We start from the raw sequence: 16,167 nt of genomic DNA, 5'->3' as shown, positions 1-16,167 counted from the left end.
GGATCGTATCCAAAGATTTTCTTTAGACCTCCTGGGGGAGGAAAATATTTCCCTTTTTTTCAAGGGTTATGATTGGGAAATTACAGGTACTGGAACAAACAGCAAAGCTTCATTAACAGAAAAACAAATCTCTACAGGCCTCCACACGTCTCAGAAAAGCCCCCCTCCTTAATTCCCAGGAAAAGGGGAATAAATATTTCAGAAAAAGGTCTGTACTCATCTGGTTTGTTTTTGTTTTTAATTCCCACAAATAAATTAAGTCCCTGCACCTCCTGAAAACTTGGTCAGGATCCTTGAGAAGCTACCCACAATCACACAGCAGCAGGAACAGTTGGTCAGTCTCTTCAATCTCATTCAGAAACTTGGGAAACAGCACAGTCACTGCCTCCAGGTTCCAGCTCAGCCATTTACGCTCTTGGTATCTTCACAGCCACGTGAGAGCATAAGGCAACAAACCTGACTTTGGCCATATTGACAATGCTTACCTCTCACCACAGAGGCACAGCCAAGTCAGTTGTTAACCACGGGCAAAGGAACACCTAACAGTTTGGAGATACAGTAATATTAGATGAATAACCCGCCTGCACTTCCACTGTAAACCTCAGGCAACACAGCAACACATCACAACTTCAATTTATACAGAGCTCAAGGCAGAAAACAAAATGCTAAAAATTAATGCCTTGATCCTACAAACATTTAAGTTGCACCTAACTTTACCCAATGGAGTATATCTATTGACTATAGTGAAATTACAAAGTGTCCTTGAGCCACAGAACAAGGCCAAAACTTGCAGCATCAAGTGGAAAAGTTGTGTTTTATCAGAGGAATTCCCTAGCATAAAGACTGCTGTGGCACACTGTAACTGTCTCAAGGTGTAAATCCACGTGTTACAATGGAACTGTTAAGTTACAGTACAAGTTTAAAGTACAAAAGGCCATTTTTACTTCAAATGGATACAACATCTACACTTAGGTACCTATACTTACATGTAGGTATTTGCAGGAGGAAACCAGTGGTTAAAGCACTAGCCCTAGCAACTGCCGAGTCCAATAGAGAGAAAAAAAGCACAAGTTATACATCAAGAAAGCTGAATTAAGTACATCTGGAAGGTAAAGTTGATTGCAAACATAGCATGCATCCTGCATCCAAGTTTATGGCACTGTTGAAGTGAATGGAAGCTAGGCCTTGGGTTTATTTCTTGTTTTATGCTGAAAGCATCAAAAGGTGAGTCTTCTCCAAAATCTACAGCTCTGTAGCAGAACTCTACATACTGCAGTATCTGTTCCCAATTTAAAGAAATTAATTGGGCAGAACACAAGTGCATCTAACTAAAACACAGCATCCAGTAACACCAGTCACCTATTGGTCCTATCGGCTGAAGGCAGACATTGACTCTGCTCAGTTAACTAAAGAGAATAAAAATACCATGCTTGGGACATACACAAGTAGGATGCTGGTTTAAAAGATTCACTGACACATCTTAGGCAACAGTGAACAGCACAAATGTCTACCATGTCATAGTTACATTCAAACACACTTTAGGATTATTGCTTTTTTTTTTGTCAAGAGAATATTTAAAGTTTTACCTTGTGGGGAAAAAAACAGCACAAGACACCACACAAACATAGAATTGGAAACATAGCAAGAGCTTAAATGGAATGACTACAAAAAAAAAAACAACCAACTCAATTTCCTCCCCGCACTCACTTTTGACTGGGTTGCAGTTCAGAACCTTACATCTTCTGAAGATATCACTGGGCAGGAAGGAGAAGCCCTAGCCATTCCAGAATAAAATCCACTTCAGAAGTAGCCACTACATTCCCAGCCCTCCTACTCACTCAGCATACATTGCAGTTTTCTATAAATTTTACCTTTCAGAAAGTGGAAGATGACACTTAATTCATTATTTCTTTACCCAACAAGACACCGTTGTACAAAAAACATCAGTCCAGAGCTCAGATTCACAAGCCTAGGCATTTGAGACAACATCACTCAGAAGTTATCAATTATCTCTCAAACTACCATTCACTTTTAGCAGACTCAGTTAAGGATAAGAAATAAAGACATACAGATGAAAATATGGGCTGAAACTACAATCAAAAGACTGTCCCAAGGGTAAACATTACATTGCAAGGAGCTAAATTAAATTCCTCTTGGGCAGAAATTCAGGATGACCTTGATTTACCCACGTGTTTGGGTTTTGTTTTTAATAACTAAACACAAGAGTTTAAAGACTCCAGATAAGAATCGCGCATCAATGCCTTCAAGTGAAGGTTCCATCTCCAATGGGATAAGTACTGGAAAGTTTGAAGAACTCACAAATTAACAATAACAAGGCATAACCACTAGCATGTACTCACGTTTAAAACTAATCAAAGTAAACTACAGCTTTACCGTATATATTTATTTTGCATTTCCAAAAAATAAGTTACATTTCAGAAAGCAAACCAAACTTCATACGTATAACTATGTATGTACGGGTTAAACTTCAGAGGATGAAAGAATCTTCCTATCACTTACTCCATACAAGTGCTATAAATCCACAGAGGTGTCAAGTTTGAGCAGTATTCACTCCAATCATAAATCCTACCTCCCACATGTCTGGTTCATGAGTTACAATCCTCCACTGCTACTGCTCAGGGAAATATGTATTTGTTAGTAAACAATGAGGTTGGGAAAGATCAGCACCTCCATTCAGGGAAATACCTTTATCTCAATGGGGAATAGAGCATATGATGGCTTGAAGATAACCTATAGCTGTAGTAAACAAATGCTAGAGACGGTCACAGACAAAAACAATTGACTTTAAAAAAGGAAAGGGAGAGCATTAAGAAGTATCCTGGGGACATAGTTTTCCAGGTCATTTTCTAAAAAGGCTGCGCAGAGAAGGAAAAAAATTAATATTAAAAAAAAAAAAAAAACACAATCCAGTAAAACACTCAAAAGCAGAGTATCTGTTTCCACAAGCTTCAGTAGGGTGTGGAGCACTGGTTTTAGATATATTCCTTCTACTACTGCCTCAGCTATATGGAAGCACATTAATTCAGGAAGGTGAATTTAAGGAGTCACTAGCGATGTACAAAATCCTGAATTCAATCCCCCAAAAAGTAATCTGCCAGACTGCAAGACGCTATAAAAAGCACAGAAGTTCAAATACACTGCAAATGCACTTGCCCAGCATATTCTTTAGATGCTGTGGCTTTACTTCACAGGTTGTGTTTGTTCCCACCCCTCCAAACTAATAAACAGCTCTGAATTCTTACTGATCAAGAGCAGCTGAGCGCAGTGCCTTCAGAGAAGCCTAAGCCCACGTGAGATGAAAACTAACAAGAATCCAGATGAGATTCAAATAACTGCCTTAAGAGAAAGAAGAACTGGTTATTAATTTTTTCTTTTTTAAAAAGAAAATGAAAAATTAAAGAGAAATACAGTATTAAAGCAGCCTCACCAACTTCTATATTGATGGCAGCTCTGGTTGAGGGGGATGCTCTCTTCAGTATCTGGCTTTATATTTACTAAAACAAAACTGTGATGGTGAGTTCTTCTCGTATACCAGTGTCTTTCCCGAGTCTATCCTAAGTCCCAGGAAAAAAGTGGTGTGTTATCGGAAGGGGCTGCCCTGCACATCTCTGGAAGTTGCCGCCAAGCTTTCAGAAGTACATTGTGCATGCAGCACGAGCAGCAGCTGGTTGCTCCCCTCATCCAATGCGTGGCTCAGCTGCTCAGCACGGCTGACTACAGTATTGCAGATGCCAGAAGGAACCTGCCTCTCACCTCTTCCTCCCAAGTGAAATTTGTTAGAAAACAGATTTTGGCTTGCCTCTACTCAATAGAGTAAAGTATGTGAGTGTGTGCACAGGCGCACAAACTAAAAATACAACAAACAGTAACTGGTATTAATTATCAGTAGAGATAAAGTAAGGATTTTAATTCCCAGCGCCTATCTTCTGATTCTTCACTTAGATTACACTCTACATAACTAACCCAAAAGAGTAACAGCAATGCCACAGCGGGCCTCCTCATGAAGATGGCTGTAAGGGCTCCCTTTTTTCTTTGAAAGCAGTTTGCCAGCAGCCCAGCAAAAGATGCTGCTCTTCACAGAACCAATTGCGAGCAGTTTCCAACTGAGGCAAGGTGTTTTCTCAGCACTGTCAAAGAGTCATACAGTCACACAACACAGCTGGTTCTTACCGAGTTTCACTGCACTATGTATTTACGTAGTAGTAACCAGAGCAATCCTTCTCCTACAAGGTATGCTGCTGCCCCACCCCCAGGGAATCACGAGCCTGCAAGGTTAAATCAAAATGAGACCATGAGCAAAATGATTAAGAAATTAATGGCTTTAAGAGAGCCCAATTAGAGCAGGAAGCCACTACACTGCTGTGAACAAGAGGATGGACCTACAGTGAAGCATTCCTTACAGTTACCTCTACTAAAGACAAACAGAACTATAAACCAGCCAGAAGATGCCTGCCTGTGTGCAAAGACAGCTTGATGATTAGGAAGCTGATATTTCCTTAGATTTCCCAGCTATCCTTTCATATTTTTATTGCACGCTAACAGTTATGTTGAAGAAAGCCACCAGCAATCATCCTCTGCCTTCAGACTTACCACCTGATATTCCAGAACCAGTTTGCCAGTAACTGTGAAACCACAACATTAATATGTTAAATGCACACTTCACTAAATGAAAGTATTGGCAAAGAAGCTTTCAAAGACAAGAAGAAACTACAATTTCTCAAACTTGGTTCCTTCAATCACAACTTCCTTGACCCTTCACGCAAGATGAAGTTTGTAAAAGGAAAACTTATCGTTGTAGGAAGAGGGATTGGACTTGCTAACAAGCAACAGAAGCACATGCACGTGTGCTGTAGAGGAGCAGCAGTTCTATGATAAATGGCAGCAAGATTAAAATCACTGGACAAATTGGATTAGTGTTCCTGGGCCCCTCTCTCATTTGGGCTAGTGCTTTTAGCTAATTCCAGCAGTTCAGGGCCCCTACCTTTCACACTGATAGGGGGAGATGCACTCAGATTATCTATCAGGCAAGCTGACCTATAAACACAGATTTTGACCTAACAAGTTTTGGCCTTTCTTTTCATGCTACTTTAGGAGCTCTCAGAGGACACTTTTTTATGAATGAGACACTGAAGATGAATTCTAGATTTCATTAAAGGAAAAGTCACATGTAACAAAGCAGTAGCTATTCAAAGAGAGAGGGTATAGTTTCTATTTCTGAATCATCCAGCAGCCCAAGGTAACTTCTTGCAGATCACAGTGAAGCTTTAGGCCTCGAACTGACAGGTACAGCCACAGCTACATATATACCTATCTTCACTCATTATGTTTGGAGAGAAGGTAGGGAAAGAAAAAAAAGCAGTTGAACACTTTCTCCATACATTTCGACTACCACTATGCCCTTCTCCACTCCCCCCCCCACCCCTCTTTTTGTTTAATTTCTGAGTTGTACTGTACACCAGGAGCTCCAAATGACAGTCATCACATGCTTACCTCTGTGGCACATCACCTTCATCAAAACTTTTATCACTTGGAACTCCCTCAGGTCAGCAATTGCAAAGTATATATTTATATCACTGAATTATTTCCTTCAATTCCTGCATTCAAGTTGTTAAGTGTGCATTTTTTAACTGGTAAGTTATTGTTAACATGTAATAAGAGATCGGTTTGAAGTAATAACATTACCTCAGTTGCAAATACAGTATTTCACACTTCTATGAGTCTTAGCCCAGGCATCTTGCAATTTAAAATTAATATACACTGTTCAAACAGGTTTTGTATTAAGGTTTCTGCCATAACTGTAGATTTAAACTAAAATACTAGAAAGTAGGCTACATGTTTGTAAGTGATCTGTTGAACACACTGTTCCTAAAACAAGTTGCCCAGCTTCTCACTTGTCCGTTGCATTAAGCTGGGAAGCTGGTAGCAGGTCTTCCTATACAGCGTACTACTTGCCCTACAATTAGTGAGATTGCCACCCTTTTACGTACTATTTTTCTGTATCAAATTTTACACAGCAGAAACTGTTTAAGAATATCCACACTGGGAAAGTAAATGCCTGTTCTGCTCAGCAAGGAAGAGATTAGAGCTCAGTAGCCCAAAACAGAAGATTAGGTTGCAGTCCGCCATGAAGGAGGCCTAAAAAATGTGCTGAAGTAGTAGCAGGGATGAAGCACTACTTAAAAACCACAGTACTTACTCCTGTCAATCATATAAAGTTCCTGTGATTCTGTTCCAAATTCGTTAGCAGAAATTCAAAGTCAAGAAAGGGAAGATACCATCGTTACACGTTCTTTCTCCATCCATTTCATCTCTTTTGAAACAGAAAGAAGGGGAAATCCTAGTGCTGCTAACTAGTATTTACAATCAAACACAAGATGCTGCAATTTTGCATTTCAGAAATCAAGGACTGCTAAGCTGTGATGACTAAGAAAACCAAACCCCAGAAGGACACAGTCCAATGATCTGCGCTCCAACAGGGAGCCCTCCATCTCACAACCCAAGCCTGGAACAGCACAGTTATTTAACATCAGATACTGCAGGCAATTGAAATCTACTTCATATTAGGCATCTAGTTCTTGAATGCACAGCAAGGAAGAAACTGATGCTGGGACTGCAGAAGAAAGTCACTCACAGACAACCGAAGTTTTGCCATCGTCCTTTACAAGAAAACAGATCCTGGTCAAAAGCAGGCAGCACCGCTCTGGGAGCAAGCCCCGTCCAAGAGCTAAGCTCCATGCCCACCGAGTTCAGCAGCACCTCTGCTTCAACTCTACAACCGTCTTTAAACTCACTGACTACAAGATGCACAAAGCCCTTTCTACTGACCCCAACCCACCTCTCCCCAGTTTGAAAACCAGCAAGAGATGAAGTAACTAATAAAAATACTGAAGTGGACGATTATTCTGAAATCAACTCTAACATATCCTGCTCCAGAATACAGTACATAGATAGGTTTTAAGATACACTGAAAAGGACTGATAAGATGTCATTCTCTTGCTTCCTCATGCTGTTACAGCATGTGCATAAGGTAGCGCGTACATAAACTACTCTGTACACATATTTAAGAAAACACTGTTAAGACCCCCTGAAATGAAATGCCCCTACAAGAAATACCTTAGATTTGCTGTGATCCTAGAACAGCCAGGGGGAAAACGAGCAAAAAACACACTACCCCACCCCCACAAAAAACACCAGACCTTATTACTTAAGTGCTACGTGGAAAACATTATTTTAAACACTGATTCTTTTCTTTAGGCTGGAGTAACCAGTCTAATAACAGCTAGCCAGAGCTAGTCAAAAATATGACTTCTGAACATTCACTAATTTAGTAGACTGTTTAATATAATTTTGAAGTAAGAAGAGGATGAGGATCTCCCTTTTAAGCTCACACAAGAAAGACATCATCTGACACAACCAAAGGTACGATGAAAGTTTCTGGTGCAACGTAACAAAACCCAGTTTGATGAAAACATACACCTAACAGATCCAAAGGGTTTAGCACAAGAACATACGTATACATGCTTTTACTTAGAGCTTACGCTCACACTGCCTGCTAAATACTTGTATCTTCCTCCCAGTTTGCTTACAGGTAGAAGCAGAAGATCTGAGCACCATCCTAATCCATGCCAAACCATCTGCTGTATACTTCAGTTTTGAAGACTGGTAAGCATTTATAGTTGTTAAAATGCTAGTAAATTTTAACCAAGTCTCTTGAAAGGAACTGGTCTGTTCTCCAAGAACTAGAAGGGGCCCGAAGAGATGCCTACTTATTCACCGAATCCTGACTCTTCACGCTGTTTCCATCTGATAAAAATAGGACAAAGTAGACAGAATTTACACACTAGAAATCAAAGAAAGCACCAAAACTATCTTAAAGAACAGAAGCATTGAGGACATTAAAGCAAGGTAAACTTTGCCATCTTTCACAGATGCACTGAATTATCATAGCAATACTACACAAATACAAGTGGGGCAAAAGGTGGTTTGTAGAAGCTAAGACACCATTCCCCACACGAACATTCAAGAGCTCTTGATGTTAGTGGTTTTCCTGAGCAATTAATTTCCTTCCAACACGTGGTAAGGCCTTGGACAACTAACTTCTTAGCTCTGATAAAGGGATTCATGGCCTAAGATGCCTTGGCTGATCTATGATCAGTCATTCAGAAGATGTTTTGTACGCACAGGTCAATGAGTTTATTTCAGATGATAGTTATTTCAAAGATGTAGGTAAAGTTTTAAGAAACAGCTGTCGAGGTTAGGCCTTCAGGGCCCTTGCTTGATCAGAGATCAAATTCTTGTTCAGAGTAATTTCAAAACATTTCACTTATATATAGAATATCCTAACTTTCCTGGACTACAGCCATGAAGGACATCTATCTGTTTGTAATTAATATTTTTAATAAAAAAAGGAAAGCCACATACTTGTGCAGATTCTCTCACCAAGTTCTTTAACCCCAGCATTTCATTTAGAGGGCACCGCATAGTGGTTCTTAAACTTGCTGAAGAGAAAGCACCAACAAATTTTGAGAGCACTATTCCTGAAAGGCACTCACCACCCTTCCTCTAGAAAGAAAGAAGTTGTTAGGATCATCCAAGAGTCATTATTTAAAAAACTAATCAGAGGCAGCACCTGAAGAAACAGTAAGTTAAAAGCAGAGATCATTTTATCATTGTATTCCCCCCTTTCCAAAACAATCCCTTCCCCTAGGATGAACTTTGCTTGCAATTCAGCCAAGTTCAACTGCCAAGCATTTCTAAACACTTACATGTGTTCGTCTTGTTTATGAATTAGAAACTCTACCACAGAATCCCAAAAGCTTAAGGTGCAACGCATCCGAATCCTAGACCACGCGCTAGTTCGCTGCATTATTAGAGAAACAGGAAGAAACTAGATGCATATTTGAGTATTTGGAAGCCAGCTGAAACCAATCCATCCCCTCAAACCTCACAGCTATCTTATTCTCTGCTCTTCTTAAGGCTGCATTTTGTTATACTTTCCCTGTGAAAGGAACAAAACAGGAACACGGGGAGGACAGCGGGAATCTCATTCCTCCACATATTCATCTATCTGTCGGAGTGTCTTCTGTTAATGCCAGTCATCATGTTTACATGAACACGAAGTCAAAGTACAGGGATGCCCAAGTCGAAACACTTTAAAACTAAAATGAAATACAGACAGTTAAAGCTCAGCGCGTTACGAATCTGTACAGGCTCAGTAAACATGCTCTTGGCCAACATTAACTTCTAAAACTTGGGCAGGAACAGGCGAACATCTGCAGGCCCAGAGTTTCCACAGCTTTAACCAGCTGATGGCTCTTGCTTACATTAAGATATGGTCCAAAGAACTGTTTCTCCTGTGATCTACGCGTTTGGTGTCACTATACTGACACAGACGTCTAAGCTATGGACTATTAAATCCTTCCTGGGACGGTGAGGAAGCGTTTTAAGGAAGCGATCTCGTGTGCTTTCCCTCCCGTCTTCCTGTGCACACGGGGACAGCGGCCGCTGGCTCCCAGCCGGGCAGGTAGAGCAGTGTGACAGCCACTGGCAGCCAGACGCGAGTCCGCACGCAGCCCTGTCATTTGCTCCAGCTCACGCACAAAATGGAAAGGGCTCCTGGTGCTTTGCGAGGGGGAGAGACGGAAAGTTACGTGCCGATCCTTTCGCAGACGGGCAGATCTCAGGAGGTTACACGGACAGCACCAAATAACACGAAAAAAAAAGCACAAGACGCTGCCATTTACCATCTGCTCCCCTCTCCCCCCCCCAAGTATTAAAATAAAAGTGCCTATTGCAAGAACAAATGGAGCCCGGCCGCGGGGAGGAGGCAGGAGGGGACGAGAGGAAATTTCCACGCCAAGCCGGGGCTCCCCCCTCGGCGGCCGCCCGTGCCCGGGGAGGCTCCGGGGCCCGGCCCCCGCCGCGGGGTCCCCCTGCGGCCGCCCCCCGCTGCCCGGCGCCCCCCTCCCGGCGGCGGCCGCCGCCTCGCCCCGCGTCCCCCCCGCCGCCGGGGCCGGCCCGGGGGGGGTGGGCTGAGGCCTGCGCCGTCCCGGCGAAGCCTGGGCGCTCTCGTAGGCAGGGCGGCCCGGCTCCCACCCCTCCTCCTCCTCCTCCTCCTCCTCCCTCCTTCCTCCCCCGGCCCGGCCTGCGGCTCGCACTCACTCACCCGCCTTCCTCGGCTCGGCTCGGCTCGGCCCGGCCCGGCTCGGCCCTGCCCAGCCCGCGGTGCGTGTGCGCGGCTCCCTCTCCCTGCCGGGCCGGCGGGGGCGGGCGGGCGAGCGTGTGGGGAAGGAGGAGAGGGGAGAAGGAGGAGGAGGAGGAGGAGGAGAAGGGTGGGGAGGGAAGGCGACGGGAGCCGAGCGCAGAGCGGGGGGCGAGCGCGGCGGCGCTCCCGGGGCGGGACCTGTGGCGGCGGCCGGCCGGGCGCTTCGGCGGCTGCTCCGACGGCCTTCAGGCGAGGGACGGGGAAGCTCCGAGCTCGGGGCGCTGCGCTGCCAGCCCGGCCACCATCTTACATTAGGGAGACTTGCCCTGGACGCCGCCTCCCCTGCGCTTGCGCCGCCGACAGTGGGCGGGGAGCGGCGGCGGGGGGCGGCCGCGGGGACGGGGCGCGACGGCAGCACCGCGACGGCGCGGGGCCGCTCGGGACTTGTAGGCGGCCGGGGCGGGCACGGCCGGGACGGGGCCCCGCTGCCGCCCCCCGCTGCCCCCTCCGGGCTGAGCCGCCCCGCGCCGGGGGTCCCGGCCGCCGCCCGCTGCGGTCCCGGCCACCTGTTGCCGGCAGTTAAACCCGGACAGGTCCGGCGCACCGGCTCTTTTTTTTTTTCATTTTATTTTTTTTTTCTCCTTTCCCCAGCCATAGCCGTCGCTTCATTTTTTTTTTATTATAATTATTTTTATTATTACTATTTTCTCCCGGCTCCGTTCGCCGCCCCTCGGGGGGAGCCGTCCCGCCGCCTCCTGCCCCGGCTCCGAGCGGGGCCGGCCCCGCAGGACGCGGAGCCGCAGAAACCGGGACCCCCCCCCTCGGCCCCGGCCCCCCTCGGCCCCGGCCCCCCTCGGCCCCAACCCGCCCGGGCCCGGGGTTCGTCCCGGGCAGCGGGCAGAGGCGCGGCAGCAGCCGTCTGCTGGGTTCCCCCTCTGCAGTTTCAAAATTCAGGCAAATCCTGTCAAGTGACTTTGACAGGGGCGTCTTCCTTCCTGCAAAGCCCGCAGGAAAGGATCCCTGCCCCGCCGGAGACTCGCCTCGTTGGTCTCTGTATTGACAGAAACTCCGGCAGAGCCGCGTTGCTGCTGCCTCTTCTTTGCACCAAAAGCCCCCAGGCCGCGGGCCCGTCACACCTCAGATCCCCCCGCAAATCCCCCTCCTTGTGCCTGCAGCCTCCATAGCTCCGTGAGAAGGACCCTCAGCACCTCAGCTACCAGCCAAGAGCCGTTGTATTGCCTCTCTGGTGGCAGCTCCTGCCCAGCTCACGCAGCTTCACCCTGGCTGTTCAGCCACCATTTATCTCCCACACGTGAGCTATTGGGACCTCTGCCACGGCAGTACCCACCCCAGGCTTTTACTTCAGCAGTCGCTAGGTGAGAGGTGGTCATTGCAGTGGTCATCGCAGAATGTGCTCTTAACTGATCAGTACAACTGATTCATGTAGTAACGTGAAGTTTTTCATCTTTACATTTATATCTTAAAGCGTTCCATACTCACACAGCCTCTCACCACACGCCTGTTCTGCTAGCGACACTGCCTCATGTCGTCTTGGCTTATTCTCCTGCCCAAATCAAGCCAACGTTACCTCCTGCATATAAGGTTTTATATGGATGTAAGTATATCCGAAACATCAAGCTCAATGAATTAACTTTACCACTTCTAGCTATAGGCAAGCTCCGAGCCTGCATAAAAATAAATAGTTTTCATTGGCAGTCTTGACATGTGTAACACAAATGCAATGCTGTTTTGGAAACAAAGCATACGATGAAATTGAAAGAGCTGTATATATGAGAAATTCCATGTTTGCATCTTCAACTGTAACATATACATCATAGATATAGCTACATAATAATCAAGTTCCAATGAATATATATAAAAATAATAGACTTTCTCAAAAAATGTGTGTTTTGCACATTTTCATATCAAGCTCTATATAAATGATTAGGCTCCAAAAGTACCTATTATGTAAGTAACTTACATAAGGAATGTAGTTGGTGACACACCTGGCGATGCTTCCTGTTGAATGAAGGTAAGTACTTTGACTCTAAAAGAAAAATGAAACTAATATATCTAAGAGCTGCGATTCATGGATCAGAGTTAAGGCTGTTAATATTAAGTGGATTCGGTGTTTTTTTCTAATCCACTGCTGAGGACTCTTCCCCTTGCTAAGACGCTGTTCCTAACTCCTTTACTGAGACACATATGAACACAAATTTCAGCACACATCTGCTGTCAGAGTAATTCACTAGGCCATCATGTGGCCATTGCTAGATTTAAGGTGGCCATTGTTAGATTTAAGATGCCCTTCAATTAATTATTTTCTTGCTTTTAAGTAACTGTAGTTATTTCAATAGGTTGTTCTTACTTACATGGCCACATTTGGACACCTCAATCACCTTTGGAAAGGTTTATTTTTCATTTGTTTTGAATGGGTCTGGTAACTGAGAAGGATTGTTTCTAAGAAACTGTTTCTGTATCTACAAGGAAAACTTTTCAGAGTGTGTTCTCTTGGAAATAACCAGTGCATACCAGCTAGAGTACAAATGTGTGTCCATAGGATTTACATTTTTGGCTTGCCGTCCACTTCCCCTGGCTTGGATGAGGGGTACTTAACACGGGCACTTCAAGATGGTAAAGTTTGCAAAGCATCTGCACAGACTGCCAGATGAATAGCTGGCAAGAAAAACCCAACAGGGCAGCACCTCTGGGTGTGGAGATGTGAAGCATCATTGCCCCAGGGCTGGCCAGCCACCCAGTCAGCCACCTGCTAGCTGGACTGACCCTGGTCTGTCAGTGTGTGCTGGAAATACAGACAGCATACATGTTTTAGTGTGCTGGTACTGAGAAAATCCTTCAAGATTTGGAAAGCTGATGCTCCTGAGTTGTGCTGGAAGCAGCAGTTGGACGTGTGCACCTGTGTTTCATACTGACAGTCAGGTTTCATCCACAGGAAAAAAAAAAAAAAAAGATGTTTTTCCAAGCTTCTGCAGAGCCTCATTGATTACGGAAAGTTCACAAGTATTAGTGCAGAATGATATACAATAGCTGATGACAGGATTTTTAGAGATTCAGCCTTATTTACTGCACCAACAGTAAGAATTGCTCCCTGGACTGCTATGGATGTTAATGATGTTGCCATTCCTTTTGTCAGTCTGGGAGACCCAGACATCTTTCTGCTCCTCTGGCTAATGACGCCTTTTACTGGGCAAATGTGCTGGATAAAGGAACTATATGACTCTTCTGAGTAACAGCAGAATAATAACGAAGGGCTTTGTTGGAAAATTGAAGGGCAGGTGGAGGAGCCTTACAAACACTCTGATCAATATTTGCTGCAAGTGACAGATGCTCACCATGTCTTGCTCAAAATCTATGAGAGAAGCAGGAGGTGTCCAAGCTGCTCAGGGAAGCAGAGTGAGGGATTTTGTCCTGCTCTTTTTTAAATGAGAGAATATATTGGTGAAAAATGAATGTGTTGTAGCCAAAGATACGAAAGAAATGTATCTTTGTTACTGCTTTTGTTAAGAATCAGTGTTATTAGGGAAAAATGAGAACTTCGGGATGCCTCTGCCAATTTTTTCATGGTAATCTTTACTTAACTCAGCTTAACTCTGGCACAACACAACTTAAGTGCTAACTGCCCCTACCTTTGCAAATGAAAGCAGAAATCACTCCTGCTTTCTGGAAAGGGCACAGAAATCCATGGGGACCTACAGCAAGTCACCACTACTCTTGTTAACCTCCGGGTGCACTTGAGGTACTAGTATGCATATAACATCCTAATATTCTTCAGAGGTCTGCTTCCTTCTGCAAAATTTCCAGCAAATTTGCCTGTATGTCATTTTCCTTGTCCCAAACTCTTCTGAATCTAGATATTTGCATGCAAGCTAACACAAGTTGCCACCAGCATCCTTCCAGCTCATCTTGTGCCTTCTGGCTTCTGCACTAAAATCCATTTGCAAGATCAACGGACTTCTCTTTCCTATTCCTTTTTTCTCTTTTGAAACGTTTTTTATGCATTGAGCAGCTTGCAAGGCTCATGTTCCTCATCATTATGGTGCCTTGGTTGCCAGAGACAAATTGCAAATATTTGTCATGAACACTAAACACAGTGCCCATGATAATAGGTTTCTCTTTTTGTTTCTCTTTCTTTTTCTCTTTCTCTTTTTCTCCTCTTTTTTTTTTTTTTTTTCCTTTTTGTTTCTCTCTTTTTTCCTCCTTTTCTTCTTTTCCTTTTCCCTTTCCTTTTCATTTTTTATTCTCTATTTCAGTATGTCATTCCCATATGCTTTTTCAGTCCAGGCTTCCCTAGGAAATGGATGTTCCCAGGAAACCTGGTTGCGTGTAACAAAGAAAGATGCCTCTCCCTTTACTCTATTCTATAGAAAGCCTGTACTGGTTCTGGAACAGGAAGAAGGGAAGATCATGAACTTGTAAGAGGTGAAGAGGAACAGGATTTAAGTTTGCAGACTATGTGCACCTTGGTAGGGATTTTTCCTTGAAGTGCATTTCCAAGAGATGAGGAAAAAGTCTTACTGAAAAAGGTGATGGATAAATCAGAGGAGTATGCAGCATTGCATAGAAGAGTGCTGAAAAATACTCAACTGCAGAAGCAAATGAGAGACGCCATACAGATGAGCAAGATGGTTGCATCACTTTGCTCTGTGCATAGTAAAATGGGATGCAGTCTTTGCCTTAAGATCTCTGATAGCACGTACAGGTCAGCATCGTGTGCGCTAAAAGAGAACAGACTTTAGAGCGACTGGCCCGAATCCAAGGATTTGATATTGCTCAAGATTTGATTATAAGTGTCTCATAATCTCAGCATTTTGAAATGTTTAATTTTGGTAATTCGTCTCATAAAACGTGAAAGGAGCTAGGAGCTCAGTGTGCTGAGCAACGTATGAGCCAAATTAAATCTGCTATTTCTTTTTCCCTTTCTGCATCCACTGTTGCAATAAATATGTCTGCCCTGCAATCTGCCTTCCCTTTAACTCATGCTGGGCCGCCGTGTTGTTTGAGCAGCAGGAAGAGCAGCAGCGAGGCCAGAAGTGTAGCCAAGCAGCGTGGGGTGGCGACGTAGATTGGATTCTCCTTTGTGGAAGGCCACAACGACCACACTGGGGAAGACTGTGCCAAACTGGTGGAGAGAGGCTCGTGGTTCACACAGCTCATTTCCACTGCCAGTGATGGCATGAAGACATTACCTGGTTTGGAGATGCAATGCTCCACTTGAATACAGGATGTGACGGCAGTATCTCCCTCAGCAGCACTTGCAAGCTGACCGTCTCTCTGGATTTCAAAAGGCATTTTTGTAACCTCAGTCTTCGTGTTTCAGTGTAGTGGTTTGAAACAAATACTAACTAGCTCTACAACTCCCTGTATGAAGTGACATCATTTGACAGCTGTTGTAAATCACATGAGTACATTACAATACCGGGGTTCAGTGGCAATCTCACACATATAAATCTTTTCCAACTCACCCAGTTCTGGGGATTTAGAATGAAAAGTCCTGGAGGTCCTGCTCACACCCCTTGTGCTCTTGCAGCCAGTGTTTGCTTTATGGTGACAGTGCTCCACCTCTCAGGATTGCCTCTCTCTTGCATTCAGTTTGGTAAATCCTAGTATTTGAGGCACCGCCATAAAGGCAGGTCTGGGTGTGCTGCACACAACCCGTGAGACAGTATCAGGGGAAGAAAAGAGGTGCTGCTCTAGGGAGCGTGTGAATTTGGCTGGCGGGACTGGAACTGCAAAGGAAGCCACCAGCATTCATCTAGATGTAATCCAGATGATCTTGGAACAGAAGAGGGCACTCAGGGGCCAGACAGCAAATAAACCACATCATGTTATGCAATGAGGGAAAATCATTGCGAGAGTGGACAGAATCCTCCTGTGAGCTCGATACAGCTTATAGCTGGTGAGCCTGGGGTTCATTCATGCAA

The 16,167-nt window shown here is 44.6% G+C and overlaps 1 protein-coding gene across 8 annotated transcripts in view; it reads right to left on the bottom strand.

Annotated features, from left to right (window-relative positions):
* The window catches only part of CNOT4 (CCR4-NOT transcription complex subunit 4), a 73,068-nt gene extending 62,506 nt beyond the window's left edge, over positions 1–10,562 (bottom strand). For 7 of the 8 annotated variants that reach the window (XM_068668881.1, XM_068668880.1, XM_068668878.1 and 4 more), the window contains exon 1: positions 10,187–10,329. The gene's annotated coding sequence lies outside the window, so the exon portion shown is untranslated. Of the gene's footprint in view, positions 1–10,186; positions 10,330–10,423 lie in introns of those variants that run through there. The other variant, XM_068668876.1, reaches the window with a different exon arrangement.
* Between the last annotated feature and the right edge of the window lie 5,605 nt (positions 10,563–16,167).

Source organism: Anas acuta, chromosome 1 (genome assembly GCF_963932015.1).
Source record: "Anas acuta chromosome 1, bAnaAcu1.1, whole genome shotgun sequence".
Lineage (NCBI taxonomy): Eukaryota > Metazoa > Chordata > Aves > Anseriformes > Anatidae > Anas > Anas acuta.
This window is presented reverse-complemented; position numbering and strand designations above follow the sequence as displayed.